This window comes from Bombina bombina, chromosome 8 (genome assembly GCF_027579735.1).
Source record: "Bombina bombina isolate aBomBom1 chromosome 8, aBomBom1.pri, whole genome shotgun sequence".
Classification (NCBI taxonomy): domain Eukaryota; kingdom Metazoa; phylum Chordata; class Amphibia; order Anura; family Bombinatoridae; genus Bombina; species Bombina bombina.
Window position 1 is genome coordinate 278,037,059 of NC_069506.1, and position 18,656 is coordinate 278,055,714.

The 18,656-nt window shown below is 41.5% G+C and overlaps 1 protein-coding gene across 4 annotated transcripts in view; it reads left to right on the forward strand.

Moving 5' to 3' along the window:
• The window catches only part of SIDT2 (SID1 transmembrane family member 2), a 526,209-nt gene that overhangs the window by 417,633 nt on the left and 89,920 nt on the right, over positions 1–18,656 (forward strand). The gene's annotated exons all lie outside the window — the stretch shown is intronic.

The following is an 18,656-nucleotide window of genomic DNA, read 5'->3' on the forward strand; positions in this document are numbered from 1 at the left end:
TGGCAACATAATCCATTAAATGAATATATAAACATGATCGACAAGGCCAGGTACGACAAAATAATAACAACTAAAGAATATCAATTCCTGAAGGTCACCAATCCAACAATAGCCACCTTTTACTTAAGTCCAAAAATTCATAAAGATTAAAGAACATCCTCCTGGATGCCCGATTGTCTCTGGCATCAATAGCCTTACTGAGAAGGCGAGCCAGTATGTGGATTTTAGATTGAGGATATCTGTCTCAGATCTCTTCATATGTGCAAGACACAACTGATGTTCTATTACAGCTAGAAAATGTACATCTCTCTCCGGAAACATGGCTGGTAACAGCAGATGTAGAATCCCTATACACATGCAAAGATAATGATTTAGGCATCCAAGCTGTTAAATGGTTTCTCAAACTGGGTTCTGAAAAAGATCCACTTCATGATGACTTCATATTACAATTATTATGCTTTGTCCTTAACCACAATTTCTTCACATTCATTAATGGTTTCTACCTACAAAAGAGAGGCACCGCTATGGGTACAGCATGTGCCCCCACCTATGCCAATCTTTTCTTGGGATGGTGGGAGCACTTTTTTGTGTTCTCAGATATTAATACAAAATTCTTAAATAAAATTCCCCTCTGGATTCGTTATATTGACGACGTGTTCTTCCTCTGGGAGGGCACAAAGACTGAACTCAATGTATTCTTAAACATTCTTAACTCTAATAGATTGAACATCAAATTAACATATGAAGCAAACTCCAATGTAATACATTTCTTGGGCCTCCAAATTAACAAAAAGTCTGTAGGTGGTCTATCAATGGATGTACACCGAAAAAAAACAGCTACCAACAGCCTACTACATAGCTCAAGCGCACATGCCCCTAACACAATTATAGCACTCCCGACAGATGAATTCCTACGAATGAGACGTTACAGCTCATTGGATTCAAACTACAAACTAAGAGCCAAAGAACTGTCGGAAAGATTATTGTTAAGAGGCTACAGTAAAAGATCAATTAAAAAAGCTGAGCATCGAGCTAGATCTACCGCAAGATGTGAACTATTGAGGAAAAAGATAAATCCAAGCAGGATGAAATAAGATTTATTTCAACCTATAACCGAAAAGTACACAAATACTAACAAAGTGTACTCAGGATATAGAAGAATACGCAACCTTAAAGATATGCTAAGTCCAAGTCATCTTGAGGGTCCGAAAACCACTGGAGCTTTGTCAAAAGGTTCACACAAATGTAGAACCTGCAGCACTTGCAGCTTCATGTTTAAAAAACATGAAATCTGTGATCGTTTTAAGCAAATCCATAAATCAATGAATACATAAATTGTCAAACAGAGGGAGTCGTCTCTGCATTAATATGCAATGTGAAAAAACGTACATTGACATGAAGACAAGAAAGATAAGAACCAGATTACAGGAGCATCTACGAAATATTAAAAACACCTCAAAAGACTTAAAAGCAGGGAAACAACTCACATTGGTAGCTCGCCATTTTTACAACAAACACAATTCAAAACAGTCTGACCTGAAATGCTATGGTATTGAAAAAATTAAGATGGGAATCAGAGGCGGAAATATAGCAAAAATCCTTTTACAGGCTGAAAGTAGATGGATTTTTCTATTAAACACAGTCCAACCATCTGGTATAAACGAACAAAATAACTTCTCTCCTTTCCTCTAATATGCTTCCGTAATCGGCTAATTGTGAGCAAGAATAGAAACATGACATTCCCAAAGACTAGTTACATTTTTTGAAACAAATACTTTTATTGTTTTAATCTCAATATGAGATACCACTTCACTAGCGTCTTGAGTTGAAGAATGTTTTTTGATACAATAAACTTTTACTATTTAGGAAGGTGATGTTGGACTTAGCTGTATTAAGAACATTGTCTTTAATTCCTATCAAGCGGCATAACCTAATCTCAACTAAATACCGTCTTTATTTTTAAAGAAATTGGCAATTCCAAATAGGCATTTACACTAACCACATTCTTTTTGTTCTCACTTCCATTTTTTTCTTTTATACTTTATTAATTTGCACAAGATGCTTACTAAAATTAATTGTCACTAGTTATAGTAGTTGCACATAATGGTGTGAAGGAACACTGCTCATCCAATCACTCTTTCTGTGCGGTACCAAGCACTTTGAATCTTGTTTCATATGCATTTACACTTAGTTTAATGTATTTAAGTTTGCTTAAATCCACATTCATAGATATCATCATATAGTTTTTCAATATATTCACTTACATGACCAGCAGCATAAGCTGGTTTCTTAAATCACTTCTTTTGAACATATAAGCCTATCTGGACTATACCTTTATTTAATCTCATATGGAATCTACCCGTTATTTACCTTACAAGTTTTATATGCAATAGGTTATTAGGACATTAGAGATTCACTTTATTGTCCAATGGTGGAGAGATGGTATTAACAATCGCTAACTAAACTATACATGCCACCCTACCCACCCCCTCTATCTATTTAACTAACATACATTACATTTCATTCTTTCATAACAATTTGGCTGCTAATCTATCAAAGTATAGCATAACTAATGTAGTGAGCCAATACTGATAAGCACAACTAGAGGATGTTCAAGATATCCAATGGATGCCCTGCAAGAGGATGACATCAGACTTGTGGGCATGTCTGTACACGCTATAAAAAGCTGACAACCCGATTATCCTTTGAGAAAGCCGCTCCACGGCAAAACATGTCAGGAAGGTTAGGGTATTGGTGGGGAGTTTTAGGAGCTCCTGTGTTTTTAGTTAGCCTTAGGCTATCCTCTTCTTACTGTAATTTACTTACTTGACCTCCGCTTTTTACTTTGGCTTGTGGAGCGACTTAGTTTAAATCCAACCTACTGGGCTAATGAATTACTGTTAGTATACACACTAAACAGATACATTTGTGGCAGTTTTACTCTGTGAGCAATTACCATTTCAGAACTTTCAACTAAGTTGCATTACTAAGATACTCTGTTGCATTTTCTTTGTACAGGTAGCCCTCAGTTTACGCCGGGGTTAGGTTCCAGAAGGAATGGTTGTAAATTGAAACCGTTGTAAATTGAAACCCAGTTTATAATGTAAGTCAATGGGAAGTGAGGGAGATAGGTTCCAGGCCCCTCTCAAAATTGTCATAAGTAACACCTAATACATTATTTTTAAAGCTTTGAAATGAAGACTTTAAATGCTAAACAGCATTATAAACCTTATAAAATATTCACACAACACAGACTTCTCTTGCATTTTTCTGCAAACAGTTCTTTCTATGCATTCCAATCTGGACTGATTTATAGACGGGAAGATCTTGTTCCTTTTAAATCTGCTCGATAGCTCAGGTCTGGTTAAACTGATTAATTTCAGCTTGCTTGGCTTTGCTGCAACACAAGCAGACAGCTACACCTACTGGCTATTTTAATAAATGCACTGCTTCTCAATGCTTTTCAATAGCAGTCACATGACTGGAAAAAAAGGTTGTTATTCTGAAACGGTGTAAATTGAACCGTTGTAAAACGAGGGCCACCTGTATATCTAATATTAGCAGTCGCAAAGTCTCTATTTAATCTATTTACTTTATAAACATTAAAGGTTATCTCTATACCAATATACTATATACCTCTATTGTATCATACTTAATATGAAGGGATCTGAGATTTATAGGTACAGCAATATAAGCTCAATGACACGCTCCTAGGTGTTTACCTATACATATATATAAACGGTGTAACGCTTGAAGATTTGCACTACTCCATCCCAGGTCATTGCTGGATAAAGTAATTTGGAAACATAGCACTATACGGTCATTGTCATACAGCAGAGTGCATACTTATATAGATACATAATTACATATATACAAACGTTGCCACATGTGTAAACGTATATAACGCCGTTTAGATAGCATCTCAAAAGGTTGACACCCACTTTTTGTTGTGTGATTTCAGTAATATCCGCGACAAGATAATACATTTAAATCTATTTTTAGACGTGCTCATAGAATTTAGGTAACACTAACAAAACTTATTGTGTTATTAGATCCCGCTTAACAACTGTTTTGGGATACACAGATATTACCAAAGAGTTATATTATTCAGGGTACACTGTATTCCTGTTCACTCCCAACCTATTTTTCTATTGGAATATATGAGTCATGTTATATGCTCTATATTAATACTACTTTAGGATCCTAAGGCCTAGATTTGGAGTTCGGCGGTAGCCGTCAAAACCAGCGTTAGAGGCTCCTAACGCTGGTTTTGGCCGCCCGCTGGTATTTGGAGTCAGTGATTAAAGGGTCTAACGCTCACTTTTCAGCCGCGACTTTTCCATACCGCAGATCCCCCTACGCCATTTGCGTATCCTATCTTTTCAATGGGATCTTTCTAACGCCAGTATTTAGAGTCGTGTCTGAAGTGAGCGTTAGAGCTCTAACGACAAAACTCCAGCCGCCTGAAAATAGCAGGAGTTAAGAGCTTTCTGGCTAACGCCGGTTCATAAAGCTCTTAACTACTGTACCCTAAAGTACACTAACACCCATAAACTACCTATGTACCCCTAAACCGAGGTCCCCCCACATCGCCGCCACTCGATTAAATTTTTTAACCCCTAATCTGCCGACCGCCACCTACATTATACTTATGTACCCCTAATCTGCTGCCCCTAACCCCGCCGACCCCTATATTACATTTATTAACCCCTAACCTGCCCCCCACAACGTCGCCGCCAGCTACTTAAAATAATTAACCCCTAATCTTCCGACCGCAAAGCGCCGCCACCTACGTTATCCCTATGTACCCCTAATCTGCTGCCCCTAACACCGCCGACCCCAATATTATATTAATTAACCCCTAATCTGCCCCCCTCAACGTCGCCGACACCTGCCTACACTTATTAACCCCTAATCTGCCGAGCGGACCTGAGCGCTACTATAATAAAGTTATTAACCCCTAACCCGCCTCACTAACCCTATAATAAATAGTATTAACCCCCTAATCTGCCCTCCCTAACATCGCCGACACCTAACTTCAATTATTAACCCCTAATCTGCCGACCGGAGCTCACCGCTACTATAATAAATGGATTAACCCCTAAAGCTAAGTCTAACACTAACACCCCCCTAACTTAAATATAATTTACATCTAACGAAATAAATTAACTCTTATTAAATAAATGATTCCTATTTAAAGCTAAATACTTACCTGTAAAATAAATCCTAATATAGCTACAATATAAATTATAATTATATTATAGCTATTTTAGGATTAATATTTATTTTACAGGCAACTTTGTAATTATTTTAACCAGGTACAATAGCTATTAAATAGTTAAGAACTATTTAATAGTTACCTAGTTAAAATAATAACAAATTTACCTGTAAAATAAATCCTAACCTAAGATATAATTAAACCTAACACTACCCTATCAATAAAATAATTAAATAAACTACCTACAATTACCTACAATTAACCTAACACTACACTATCAATAAATTAATTAAACACAATTCCTACAAATAAATACAATTAAATAAACTAGCTAAAGTACAAAAAAATAAAAAAGAACTAAGTTACAAAAAATAAAAAAATATTTACAAACATAAGAAAAATATTACAACAATTTTAAACTAATTACACCTACTCTAAGCCCCCTAATAAAACAACAAAGCCCCCCAAAATAAAAAATTCCCTACCCTATTCTAAATTAAAAAAGTTACAAGCTCTTTTACCTTACCAGCCCTGAACAGGGCCCTTTGCGGGGCATGCCCCAAGAATTTCAGCTCTTTTGCCTGTAAAAGAATAAATACAATACCCCCCCCCCCCCAACATTACAACCCACCACCCACATACCCCTAATCTAACACAAACCCCCCCTTAAATAAACCTAACACTAAGCCCCTGAAGATCTTCCTACCTTGTCTTCACCATCCAGGTTCACCGATCCGTCCTGAAGAGCTCCTCCGATGTCCTGATCCAAGCCCAAGCGGGGGGCTGAAGAGGTCCATGATCCGGTCAAAGTCTTCATCCAAGCGGGGCAGAAGAGGATCTTCCATCCGATTGAAGTCATCATCCAGGCGGCATCTTCTATGGTCTTCCATCCGGAGCGAAGCGGCAGGATCCTGAAGACCTCCAGCGCGGAACATCCATCCGGGCCGACGACTGAACGACGAATGACTGTTCCTTTAAGGGACGTCATCCAAGATGGCGTCCCTCGAATTCCGATTGGCTGATAGAATTCTATCAGCCAATCGGAATTAAGGTAGGAATTTTCTGATTGGCTGATGAAATCAGCCAATCAGAATCAAGTTCAATCCGATTGGCTCATCCAATCAGCCAATCAGATTGAGCTCGCATTCTATTGGCTGTTCCGATCAGCCAATAGAATGCGAGCTCAATCTGATTGGCTGATTGGATCAGCCAATCGGATTGAACTAGATTCTGATTGGCTGATTCCATCAGCCAATCAGAAAATTCCTACCTTAATTCCGATTGGCTGATAGAATCCTATCAGCCAATCGGAATTCGAGGGACGCCATCTTGGATGACGTCCCTTAAAGGAACAGTCATTCAGTCGTCGGTCCGGATGGATGTTCCGCGCTGGAGGTCTTCAGGATCCTGCCGCTTCGCTCCGGATGGAAGACCATAGAAGATGCCGCCTGGATGATGACTTCAATCGGATGGAAGATCCTCTTCTGCCCGCTTGGATGAAGACTTTGACCGGATCATGGACCTCTTCAGCCCCCCGCTTGGGCTTGGATCAGGACATCGGAGGAGCTCTTCAGGACGGATCGGTGAACCTGGATGGTGAAGACAAGGTAGGAAGATCTTCAGGGGCTTAGTGTTAGGTTTATTTAAGGGGGGTTTGTGTTAGATTAGGGGTATGTGGGTGGTGGGTTGTAATGTTGGGGGGGGGTATTGTATTTATTCTTTTACAGGCAAAAGAGCTGAAATTCTTGGGGCATGCCCCGCAAAGGGCCCTGTTCAGGGCTGGTAAGGTAAAAGAGCTTGTAACTTTTTAAATTTAGAATAGGGTAGGGAATTTTTTATTTTGGGGGGCTTTGTTGTTTTATTAGGGGGCTTAGAGTAGGTGTAATTAGTTTAAAATTGTAATATTTTCTTATGTTTGTAAATATTTTTTTATTTTTTGTAACTTAGTTCTTTTTTATTTTTTGTACTTTAGCTAGTTTATTTAATTGTATTTATTTGTAGGAATTGTGTTTAATTAATTTATTGATAGTGTAGTGTTAGGTTAATTGTAGGTAATTGTAGGTAGTTTATTTAATTATTTTATTGATAGGGTAGTGTTAGGTTTAATTATATCTTAGGTTAGGATTTATTTTACAGGTAAATTTGTTATTATTTTAACTAGGTAACTATTAAATAGTTCTTAACTATTTAATAGCTATTGTACCTGGTTAAAATAATTACAAAGTTGCCTGTAAAATAAATATTAATCCTAAAATAGCTATAATATAATTATAATTTATATTGTAGCTATATTAGGATTTATTTTACAGGTAAGTATTTAGCTTTAAATAGGAAATCATTTATTTAATAAGAGTTAATTTATTTCGTTAGATGTAAATTATATTTAAGTTAGGGGGGTGTTAGTGTTAGGGTTAGACTTAGCTTTAGGGGTTAATACATTTATTAGAATAGCGGTGAGGTCCGCTCGGCAGATTAGGGGTTAATAATTGAAGTTAGGTGTCGGCGATGTTAGGGAGGGCAGATTAGGGGTTAATACTATTTATGATAGGGTTAGTGAGGCGGGTTAGGGGTTAATAACTTTATTATAGTAGCGGTGCGGTCCGCTCGGCAGATTAGGGGTTAATAAGTGTAGGCAGGTGTCGGCGACGTTGAGGGGGGCAGATTAGGGGTTAATAAATATAATATAGGGGTCGGCGATGTTAGGGCAGCAGATTAGGGGTACATAGGTATAACGTAGGTTGCGGCGGTTTACGGAGCGGCAGATTAGGGGTTAAAAAAATATGCAGGGGTCAGCGATAGCGGGGGCGGCAGAATAGGGGTTAATAAGTGTAAGGTTAGGGGTGTTTAGACTCGGGGTACATGTTAGAGTGTTAGGTGCAGAGTTAGGAAGTGTTTCCCCATAGGAAACAATGGGGCTGCGTTAGGAGCTGAACGCTGCTTTTTTGCATGTGTTAGGTTTTTTTTCAGCTCAAACAGCCCCATTGTTTCCTATGGGAGAATCGTGCACGAGCACGTTTTTGAGGCTGGCCGCGTCCGTAAGCAACTCTGGTATCGAGAGTTGCATTTGCGGAAAAAATGCTCTACGCTCCTTTTTTGGAGCCTAAAGCAGCATTTGTTTGAACTCTCGATACCAGAGTTAAATTTATGGTGCGGCCAGAAAAAAGCCAGCGGAGCGTTAACAGCCCTTTTACCGCCAAACTCCAAATCTAGGCCTAAGTGTGGTTTTAAACAAATTGCTATTTTATGTGTTAACTAATTAAAAGTTAAGTTTTATTATTTTTCCACAAGGTCAATCCAATATTTTGGCTGTTTAATTGGTATCTGCTATTTAAGCTGCAATTTACTCTCAAACCCAGAGTGCTATAAGTGTATTCTTTTTTAGAGTAGGTCTCTCCCTACTCTTCCATGCGCTAAGTGATTATTAATTCACCAAGCACCTATACCCCATACATTCAGGTTATTTAATCTTCTATAATACAGGGGTTTTATTAAGGGTTTATAACCAATATTAGTAGTGCCATTGGCCCTCATTGTGTAACTTTATTTAGGTGTCAGCGATGTTGGGGTGGAAGATTAGGGGTGTTTAGACTTGGGGTTTATGTTAGGGTGTTAGGTTTAAATGTAACCTTTTTTTCCCCATAGACATCAATGGGGTTGCGTTACGAAGATTTTTCATTCCGCACTTCAGGTGTTAGTTTTTTTTTAACACTCTCTCCCCATTGATATCAATAGGCGGAAAGTGTGCATGAGAACATCAAAGCAGCCCTTGGATTTTGTTCGGTATTTTTAACACTCTCTCCCCATTGATATCTATAGGCGGAAAGTGTGCATGAGAACATCAAAGCAGCCCTTGGATTTTGTGCGGTATGGAGCTTAACGCCACCATATCGCACGCACAAGGAGCCTTTTCAGTAGCTCGTAATGGCAGCGCTATGCAGAGTGAAATAACGCAACTTTTTTGGCATTAGTTTCGCACACCGTTTAGCTCAAAATTTATAATATACCCGTATGTCGCATTAGTATTTCCTTGCGGTCACGTGTCGACCGCACGGCTCTGTCTTCCACTGAAGCGGATATTCAATACAGCCTTCCGGTCTGACATTGAAATCAGAGTCTGTCCATGGACTGTCTGTATTGAAGGAAGAGTTCCTAAGTCGGCTATTTGACTGTATTATTTAAGCTTGTTCTTTCAAATAGCTCTAAATTGCTTTTTTGCAAGAGCGGTTAGACCGGAGGGGTGAATCTCTCCAGCAGAGCTGGGGATATAGCCGTGCCTTTTTCTACTCAAGCTTGCTAAATACTGCAGATTTATTTTATTTATTTTTCATATTAGTATATATCAGGGTTTTGCTTATTTTTTTGGGAGCTGATAATATTAAGATTGTTTATAACTGTTGAACCAATACTCCTTAGGACATTATGGAATCTGATTAAAATCTTTCTATGCCTTTTAAAAAATGTTTATATTGTCTTGAGGTTCAGGTTATTCCTCAACATGCAATCTACTCAAGCTTGCTAAATACTGCAGATTTATTTTATTTATTTTTCATATTAGTATATATCAGGGTTTTGCTTATTTTTTTGGGAGCTGATAATATTAAGATTGTTTATAACTGTTGAACCAATACTCCTTAGGACATTATGGAATCTGATTAAAATCTTTCTATGCCTTTTAAAAAATGTTTATATTGTCTTGAGGTTCAGGTTATTCCTCACATGCAATTTTGTTCCACGTGTATGAATAAAATGTTACTTTCAAAAAATAAAGAAACCCCCTCAGAGCCATCTGTCTCTCAGGATAGTGTTGTCCATGACATGCCTCATCTTTCTACTCAGACGTCCTCATCCCTAGCAGTTACACAGTCAATACCTGGGGGTGTATTTTTACAAAGTGATTTTGCTGTGCAACTTACTTCTGCGGTTTCTGCAGCTCTGAGTCTCCTGTCTTTAAAAAGATGTTTCCTGTTGCTGACTCTGTGCGGGAGCTTTGGCGAACTGTTCCTAAGGTGGATGGAGCTATATCCACATTAGCCAAGAGAACCACAATTCCTCTAGAGGATAGTACCTCCTTCAAAGACCCTATGTATAGGAAGCTGGAGGGGTGCTTAAGAAAAAAAATTCTTCACCAAGGACTGCTATGGCAGCCAGTTGCTAGTATTGTGGCAGCCGCTGGTGCAACTCCTTATCAGATCTAATTTTGGACAGGATCAAGGCTTTAAAACAGGCTAAAACCTTCATTTGTGATGCCAGTATGCAATTAGTACGTCTGAGCGCTAAGATTTCTAGTCTTGCCATTCTATCTTGCAGAACCTTGTGGCTAAAGTCTTGGTCGGCAGATATGGTTTCCAAATCTGGACTTCTATCTCTTCCATTTAAAGGGAAGAACTTGTTTGGTTCTGGTCTTGCTGCAATCATTTCCACGGTCATGGGTGGAAAGGGAGCCTTTCTGCCCCAGGATAAGAAGATTAGACCCAAGGGTCGATAAGAAGACACATCAGCCAAAGACTCACTTCCCCTATCCCCCAGTCATTCTTTGCCTTTCGTCCCAGGAGGTTCACAGAGAAGTGTCAGAAGTTATTTTTATATTGTTATATTGTTTGTTTATACAAACTACACTATACATCTACACCCCAGACTTTTGGGTCCGAATACTGGGAGAGATTGTGCGTGCCAATCTATTCCCGGGGCTTGTGTCGGTGGTTTTCCGGCGTGTCGCTTCTGCCTCTCCTGATAGGGGGTGGGGCTTTGGATCTTGCAGCCCTTTGGGGGGTTTAGGCTCCTGAAGTCTTTGCACCTTGTGTCGTTCTGCTTTTAACGGATCCCTTTGTGGATTAGCGGTGAGGCACTCGATGGTTTGCGAGAGATAACAGGTTTCTTGCCTGCATTCTCTGTGATACAGCAGCTGTGCTGTTGGGGGCTAGCCTGTGGCTTGCCACGTGGGGGGCTGGTTCGCCTCTCTGCTGTTGCTGGAGTTTTCCAGAATTCTATTCCACCCTCTTTGGGTCAGCGCAGAGTTTGACTCTGTGTGGAAGGTTCTATCGCCTTGAGATCGGTTCTGCGTGTTTCGCGGTCCTTTTTTTCGGGGTTTTCTAGAATTCCCGCTTTTTTTCGGGTTACTTCCTCAGGTGAAGAGTGTCTGACCGGAATTTTGGTCGGGGTCTGGCTGAGGTCTTGTTCGACTTGGGGTTTCAGTTTGTGGAAGACTCTCTGTGATGTCCTCCTCCTTCAGGTCTATTGCGGATCTGGGATAGGACTGGGGTTTTCTGGGTCTCCGGTATTCGGGTTGCGTCTGGAAGGGGTTCTTCTTCTTCTCTCTTTTAGAGAGTCTGGTCCCTTCTTCAGGCTGTTCGGGGCCTTTGTTTCTGTGAGGGACTGTGTTCTGGACTTCCTTTGGAGTCTGATGGGCTCTGACCTTGAATCAGCATTCCTGTGGAGTGCCTTGGTAAGGGTCGCCTTGTCCTCAGCTTACACAACATTATCAGTTGTGGGGCCCCGAGATTGCTCCTCGGGTAGTGTCTGCTCCTTTTGGGGGCTGGCCCGTTTTGGGTTGTTTTGACTCTTGTGTCCAGTTTTGTGTCCTTTGTCTTCCCTTGGGGGACTTTTGTCTCTCTGTGGGTGCTTTCCTAGTTGGTCCCTGGTTCAGGGATGGAGATACCATTGGGAATTGGCATCTGGGTTCGGTGTTCCTCTGGTTCTGGTAGGACTCTGCCCGTGTTCTGGTCACATTCTTTTGATGTGGCTGGTTGTTTTTCTTCCCTCTCATTCAATGGGAAGTGGGACTCCATCCCTGGTTATCTCTGGATCATAGGCAGTGGTTCTGATCATCTTTTGACTTGTCAGATGCCTCTGTTTCCCTTTGGATGCATTGGTTCCCTGTTGAGGTGCTCTCTGAGCTCTTGGGGGGTTTGAATCCTCTGAATTTTCCCTCCATGGAGGGGTGTTACGCCTAGGAACTTAGTTTTGCTGGTTTCTTTTATACCGGGCTGCAGGGTTTTTCGTCGGAAGGCCCCTCGGTCTCTTTCACGGTTTGAGGCGAGCTCCTTGGTTCCCTCCAGCTGGGGAGCTGGACAAGGGTTTTTTTTCCCCTTTGTTCTGTGGTTTGCACTATGGCGTACTACTTAGCCGTCTGTGCAGTTTTTCTGTTTCTTGAGATGCTTTTTGTTCTCTTTTTCGGTCTCCGCCCTGGTCGCATTTTGGCTGATGAGGACCTTTTTTTCTGGGTATCTGGTGAGGTTCTCTTGAGTCTCGCAAGCTAGATTTGTTCTGTCTTTGGCAAGACGGAGTTCAGGTTAGTTATCCCTCTACCTGGGGGGAGAATTATCTGAGCAGGCAGATGTTTCACCCAGGGGAGTGGGCTCTTCATTCGGAGGGATTCTCAATGATAACTCTCAGATGGGGAATTCCGGAGTTGGACCTGATGGCGTCTTGTCTAAACACCAAGCTTCCAAGATACGGATCCAGGTCAAGGATCTGCAAGCAGCTCTGGTGGACACTCTAGCGGTTCCATGCGATTTCCGTCTACTTTACTTGTTTCCTCCTTTTGTCCTCCTTCCTTGGGTGATAGCTTATATCAAAGAGGAGCAGGCTTCGGTGATTCTTATTGCTCCAGCTTGGCCTCGCAGAATTTGGTTTGCGGACCTAGTGAAGATGCCCCCCCATGGAAATTGCCACTGAGGAAGGACCTTCTACTTTAGGATCCTTTTCTTCATCCAAATCTAGATTCTCTAAAGCTGACTGCATGGAGATTGAACGCCTAGTCTTGTCTAGACAAGGTTTTTTCTAAAGAGTTATTGACACCTTGATCCAGGCTCGTAAACCGATAACTCACAAGATATATCATAAACGTTTGGCTGTCTTACCAGATGTTCAGTCATTTGTTCACTCCCTGGTTAGAATCAGGCCTGTGTTTAAACCTGTTTCTCCTCCGTGGAGCCTTAATCTTGTTCTTAGGGTTCTGCAACAGGACCAGTTTGAGCCTATGCACTTTGTTGATATTAAGTTATTGTCTTGGAAAGTTTTGTTTTTACTAGCCATTTCTTCTACTTGTAGAGCCTCAGAGCTTTTGGCTTTACAGTGTGAACCCCTTATCTTATTTTCCATGCGGTTAAGGCGGTCCTTCGTACCAAATTGGAATTTCTTCCTAAGGTGGTTTTGGGCCGTAATATCAATCAGGAAATTGTCATTCCTTCATTCTGTCCTAATCCTTCTTCTCATAAGGAACGTCTGTTACACAACCTGGATGTAGTTTGTGCCATAAAATTCTATCTGCAGACTTCTAAGGATTTTCCGCAATCTTCTGCCCTTTTTGTTTTGTTTTTTCTGTCCAGAAGGCCACTTTAACTACTCTTTCCTTTTGGTTGAGGAGTATCATTCAGTTGGCCTATGAGACAGCTAGACAACAGCCTCCTGTGAGGATTACGGCTCATTCAACTAGGGCTGTATCTTCTTCCTGGGCTTTTAAAAACGAGGCTTCTGTGGAGTAAATTTGCAAGGCGGCCACTTGGTCCTCGTTGCATACTTTTTCCAAATTTTCCAATTTCAATGTTTTTGCCTCTGCTAAAGCTTCCTTTGGGACGAAAAAGTTCTTCAAGTGGCGGTGCCTGTCTTGTTCTCCCTCCCTTTCCATTCTGTGTCCTCTAGATTGGGCATTGGTTCCCACTAGTAATTGGAATGGATCTGTGGACACTCCATGCCATTGGAAAGAAAACCAAATTTATGCTTATCTGATAAATTATTTTCTTTTCTGGCATGGAGAGTCCACGACCTGTCCTTATCTAAATTTTTAGACAGCTTTTTATTTTATTTCGGAATTTTTCTAAACTTACGGCACCTCTATACCCATTATGTCCTCTTTTTTTTCCAATGGCTCAATGACTAGGGGATTGTGGGAAGTAGGAGTGATACTTAAAACTTTGCTGGGGTGTTCTTTGCCTCCTGGAAGCCAAGAGTTGAATTCCCACTAGTAATTGTAATGGATTTGTGGACTCTCCATGCCAGGAAAGAAAATAATTTATCAGGTATCATTTTGTTTTAACCCTATATCACAAGCAGATCCCCACAACGCACCTGTACCTCCTGCTCAGCTAGATTCTGCTGTCTCTGCTGCGCTAAACGCCTTACCTTTCTCTGGGAAGCGTAAAAGAAAGGTTAAGCATAGTTCTCCTTCTCTTCAATATGAGTTGGCTAGTCTGTCTCACCTCTCTGAGGATGAGTTGACTTTTGTTGCATAGGAAGGTGAGCTTTTGGAGTCAGAGGTTTCAGAAATTAAATATCCTACTCCTGAAGAACCGAACTTCAAGTTTAAACTTGAGCACATTAGTTTTCTTTTGAAGGAGGTTTTATCTACTCTTGAGGTTCTGGAAGCTAAGCTTCCTGAGGATCCTGAGATTCCAAAGTTAGATAGGGTCTATGAAGAAAAGAAGGTTCCTGAGACCTTTCTGGTTCCAGTCCGAATGGCGAGCATTATTGCGAAGGAATGGGAAAAGATTGGAACTCCTTTCTCTCCTTCAACTTTTAAGAAATTGTTTCCAGTCCCTGATCTTCATCTGGAACTGTGGAGCTCCATTCCTAAGGTGGATGGAGCCATTTCCACTCTTGCCAAGCGTAATGCTTTCCCTCTAGAGGATAGCTCCTTTTTTAGGGACCCTATGGACAAGAAATTGGACAGTTACTTAACAAAGATGTTTCAACACATGGGTCTCCTTTTTCAACCTGCGGCAGCAGTTCCCGCAGTTGCGGGTGCTGCTACTTATTGGTATGACTCTTTGTCAGAATTAATTGAAGTTGAATCCTCCCTTAAGGATATTCAGGGTCAGATCAAAGCTTAGCCAATTCTTTTATCTGTGATGCTAATATGCAGATTGTCCGTTTGAATGTAAAGGCTTCAGGATTTGCAGTCCTGCTGCGCCGGGCCCTTTGGTTAAAGACGTGGTCCACTGATATGGTCTTCAAGACTAGACTTCTTTCTTTACCGTTTAAGGGGAAGATTTTATTCTGACCAAGTCTGGACTCAATCATTTCCACAGTTACAGGGGGGAAGGGTTCCTTCCTCCACCAGGATAAGAAAGCAAGGTCTAAGGGGCGTCTGTCCTCTAATTTACGTTCCTTTCGTTCAGACAAGGCCCAGTGGACTCAGTCCTCCTCCAAGCCTGAACAGTCTTAAGGAAACTTGGAAACCTAGCCAGTCTTGGAACAAATCCAAGCAGACCAAGAAGTCTACAGACAACAAATTTGCATGAAGGGGCGGCCCCTGATCCTGGACCGGATCGTGTAGGGGGCAGACTGTCCTTTTTCATAGAAGCTTGGTAGCAGAACCTTCAGGATCCCTTAGTATTAGACGTTGTATCTCAGAGATACAGAATAGGATTTGAATCTCGCCTGTTAAGGAACAGATTCCTTCTTTCAAGGCTGTCTACAATACCAGAAAAAAGGGCTTTCTTCTTAGATTGTGTTCGGGATCTTTCTTCCTTGGGAGTAATAGTACCAGTACCCTCCTCAGAAAGGAGTCAAGGTTTTTACTCAAACCTTTTTGTAGTCCCCAAGAAGGAGAGAACTTATCTTCCTATCCTTTCCTTGATACATGAAGAGCAGTTCATGACTACAATCGATTTAAAGGATGCATACCTTCATGTTCTGATCCACAAAGACCATTCACATTTCTGGATCAACATTTCCAGTTCATATCCCTGCCATTGGCTTAGCTACTGCCCCCAGAATTTTTTCGAAGGTCTTGGAAACTCTACTAGCAGTGGCAAGATCTCAGGGTGTCGCAGTGGATCCTTACCTGGACGATATCTTGGTTCAAACTCTATCTTTTCATTTCGAAAGATATCACTCAGAGTCTTTTTTGTGTCTTCTATGGACTCACGGATGGAAGATAAACCTAGAAAAGAGTTCCCTGATTCCCAGCACCAGGGTTGTTTTTCTAGGAACAATTATTGACTCAATTTCTATGAAGATCTTTCTGACTGATCAGAGACGTTCGAAGCTGGCTGCAGCTTGTCTTTTTCTCCAGTCTACTCTAAGTCCCTCGGTGGCCCAGTGCATGGAGGTGATCGGTCTGGTGGTATCTTCCATGGATATTATTCCTTTTGCCCGCTTCCATCTTCAACCTCTACAACTATGCATGTTGAGGCAATGGAACGGCAATCATTCAAACCTGTCTCAACAGATTGTCCTGGACAAAATGACAAGAGACTCTCTCTCCTGGTGGCTCTCTCCCGATCACCTATCCCTAGACTCGTGCTTTTTGAGACTGTCCTAGATTGTGACTACAGATGCCAGCCTTTTAGGCTGTGGAGCTATCTGGGGTCCCAGGAAGGCTCAGGGGACATGGTCCAGGGTAGAATCGTCCCTTCCAATCAATATCTTGTAACTTTGGGCCATTTACAATTCTCTAAGGACATAGCCCCAACTTTGTTCTTCCCGGTATATAAGATTCCAATCAGACAATATAACTTTGGTCGCTTACATCAATCATCAGGGCGGAACAAGGAGTTTGCTAGCAATGAAGGTGTCTCGAATTCTGCGGTGGGCGGAATCCCACAATTGTCTTCTTTCGGCGATCCACATACCGGGGATGGACAACTGGGAAGCAGACTTCCTCAGCAGACAGTCTTTTCACTTAGGGGAGTGGTCTCTTCACCCCAAGGTGTTTTCTGAAATAACTCTCCGGTGGGGGACCCTGGAAATCGACCTTATGGCCTCTAGTCTCAATGCCAAGCTACCCAGGTACGGATCGAGATCGATGGATCCTCAGGCGGAATTGGTGGACGCATTAGCGAATCCATGGAAGTTCAAGTTTGTATTTATTTTTTCCTCCGTTGGCTCTTCTTCATCAAGTCATAACCCATATCACGCAGGAAGCAAGCCCCTGTAATTCTGATAGCGCCATCTTGGCCTCAAAGGACCTGATTTTTTAAGATCTGGTGAGGATGTCCTCCTCCCCTCCATGGAGGTTGCCTTCTTGGGCAGTCCTTCTAATGCAGGGCCCCTTCCTACATCAAAACCTATATTCTCTGAGACTGATTGCATGGAGATTGAATGCCTAGTCTTTTCCAGGAGAGGATTTTCTGATAAGGTCATAGACATTTTGATCCAGGCTCGCAAGCCTGTCACTCGTCGTATGCATCACAAAGTATGGCGTACCTACCTGCATTGGTGTGAGGACCGTAGTTTTCCTTGGCATAAGGTAAAAGTTACTCAAATCCTCTCCTTTCTCCAAGATGTTTTAGAGAAGGGCCTGTCTACTAGCTCTTTGAATGGACAGATTTCTGCCCTATCTGTCTTATTGCATAAGAGATTGGCAGACCTTCCTGATGTACAGTCTTTTGATTAGACTCAGGTTAGCATCAGACCTGTGTTTAGACCTGTTGCTCCTCCTTGAAGCCCTAATCTTGTTCTTCGTGTTTTGCAACATGCTCTGTTTGAGCCTATGCACTCTGTTGATCTTTAACTTTTTATCCTGGAAAGTTTTGTTTTTGTTGGTTATTCTCGAAGAGTATCTGAGTTATCAGCTATGCAGTGTAATCCCCCTTATCTTGTGTTCCATGCTGATAAGGCAGTGTTACGTACCAAGTTTGATTTCCTTCCTAAAAACGTCTCGGGCCGCACATCAATCACGAGATTGTAGTTCCGTCCCTTTGTGCAAACCCTTCTTCCTCGAAGGAACGTTCGCTTCACAATTTGGAGGTTGTTCGTGCTTTGAAGTTCTAGCTTCAGGCAACTATCCTTGTTTGTTTTATATGCCAGTAAGCGCAAGGGACAGAAGGCTACTGTTCCGTCCTTAACCCTTTGGTTGAGAAATATCATTTGTTTGGCTTATGAGAAGGCAGGTTAAGAGCCTGAGAGGACAACGGCTCATTCCACTAGGGCAGTTTCTTCTTCCTAGGCTTTTAGGAATGAATCTTCTGAAGATCAGATTTGTAAGACGGCTACCTGGTCATCCTTACATACCTTTTCGAAATCCTATCAATTTGATGTTTTTGCTTCTGCTAAAGCTGCTTATGGGAGAAAGGTGTTACAGGCGGTGGTGCCCTCAGATAAGGGTCTGTCTTTTCTTTTTTGTTTTGCCCTCCCTTTTATCATTCTGTGTCCACTATAGCTTGGGTATTGGTTCCCAACAGTAAGGAATGAAGTTGTGGACTCTCCCTACCTTTTTAAAGAAAGCATAATTTATGCTTACCAGATAATTTCCTTTCTTTCCTGGCAGGGAGAGTCCACGACCGCACCCATAATTGGCGGCTTCCCTTTTACCCCTATGTTTCTCCTGCTTTTCCTGCTTCCTCAGCCAAATGACAGAGGGGGGGATGGGGAAGTGGGAGGGATATTTATAGCATTGTGGACTTCTTTCCCTGTCAGGAAAGAAAGGAATTTATCTGGTAAGCATAAATTATGTTTTTTCAGTTCTTCTCCCTTCTACCCCTCTTTCACTGCCACC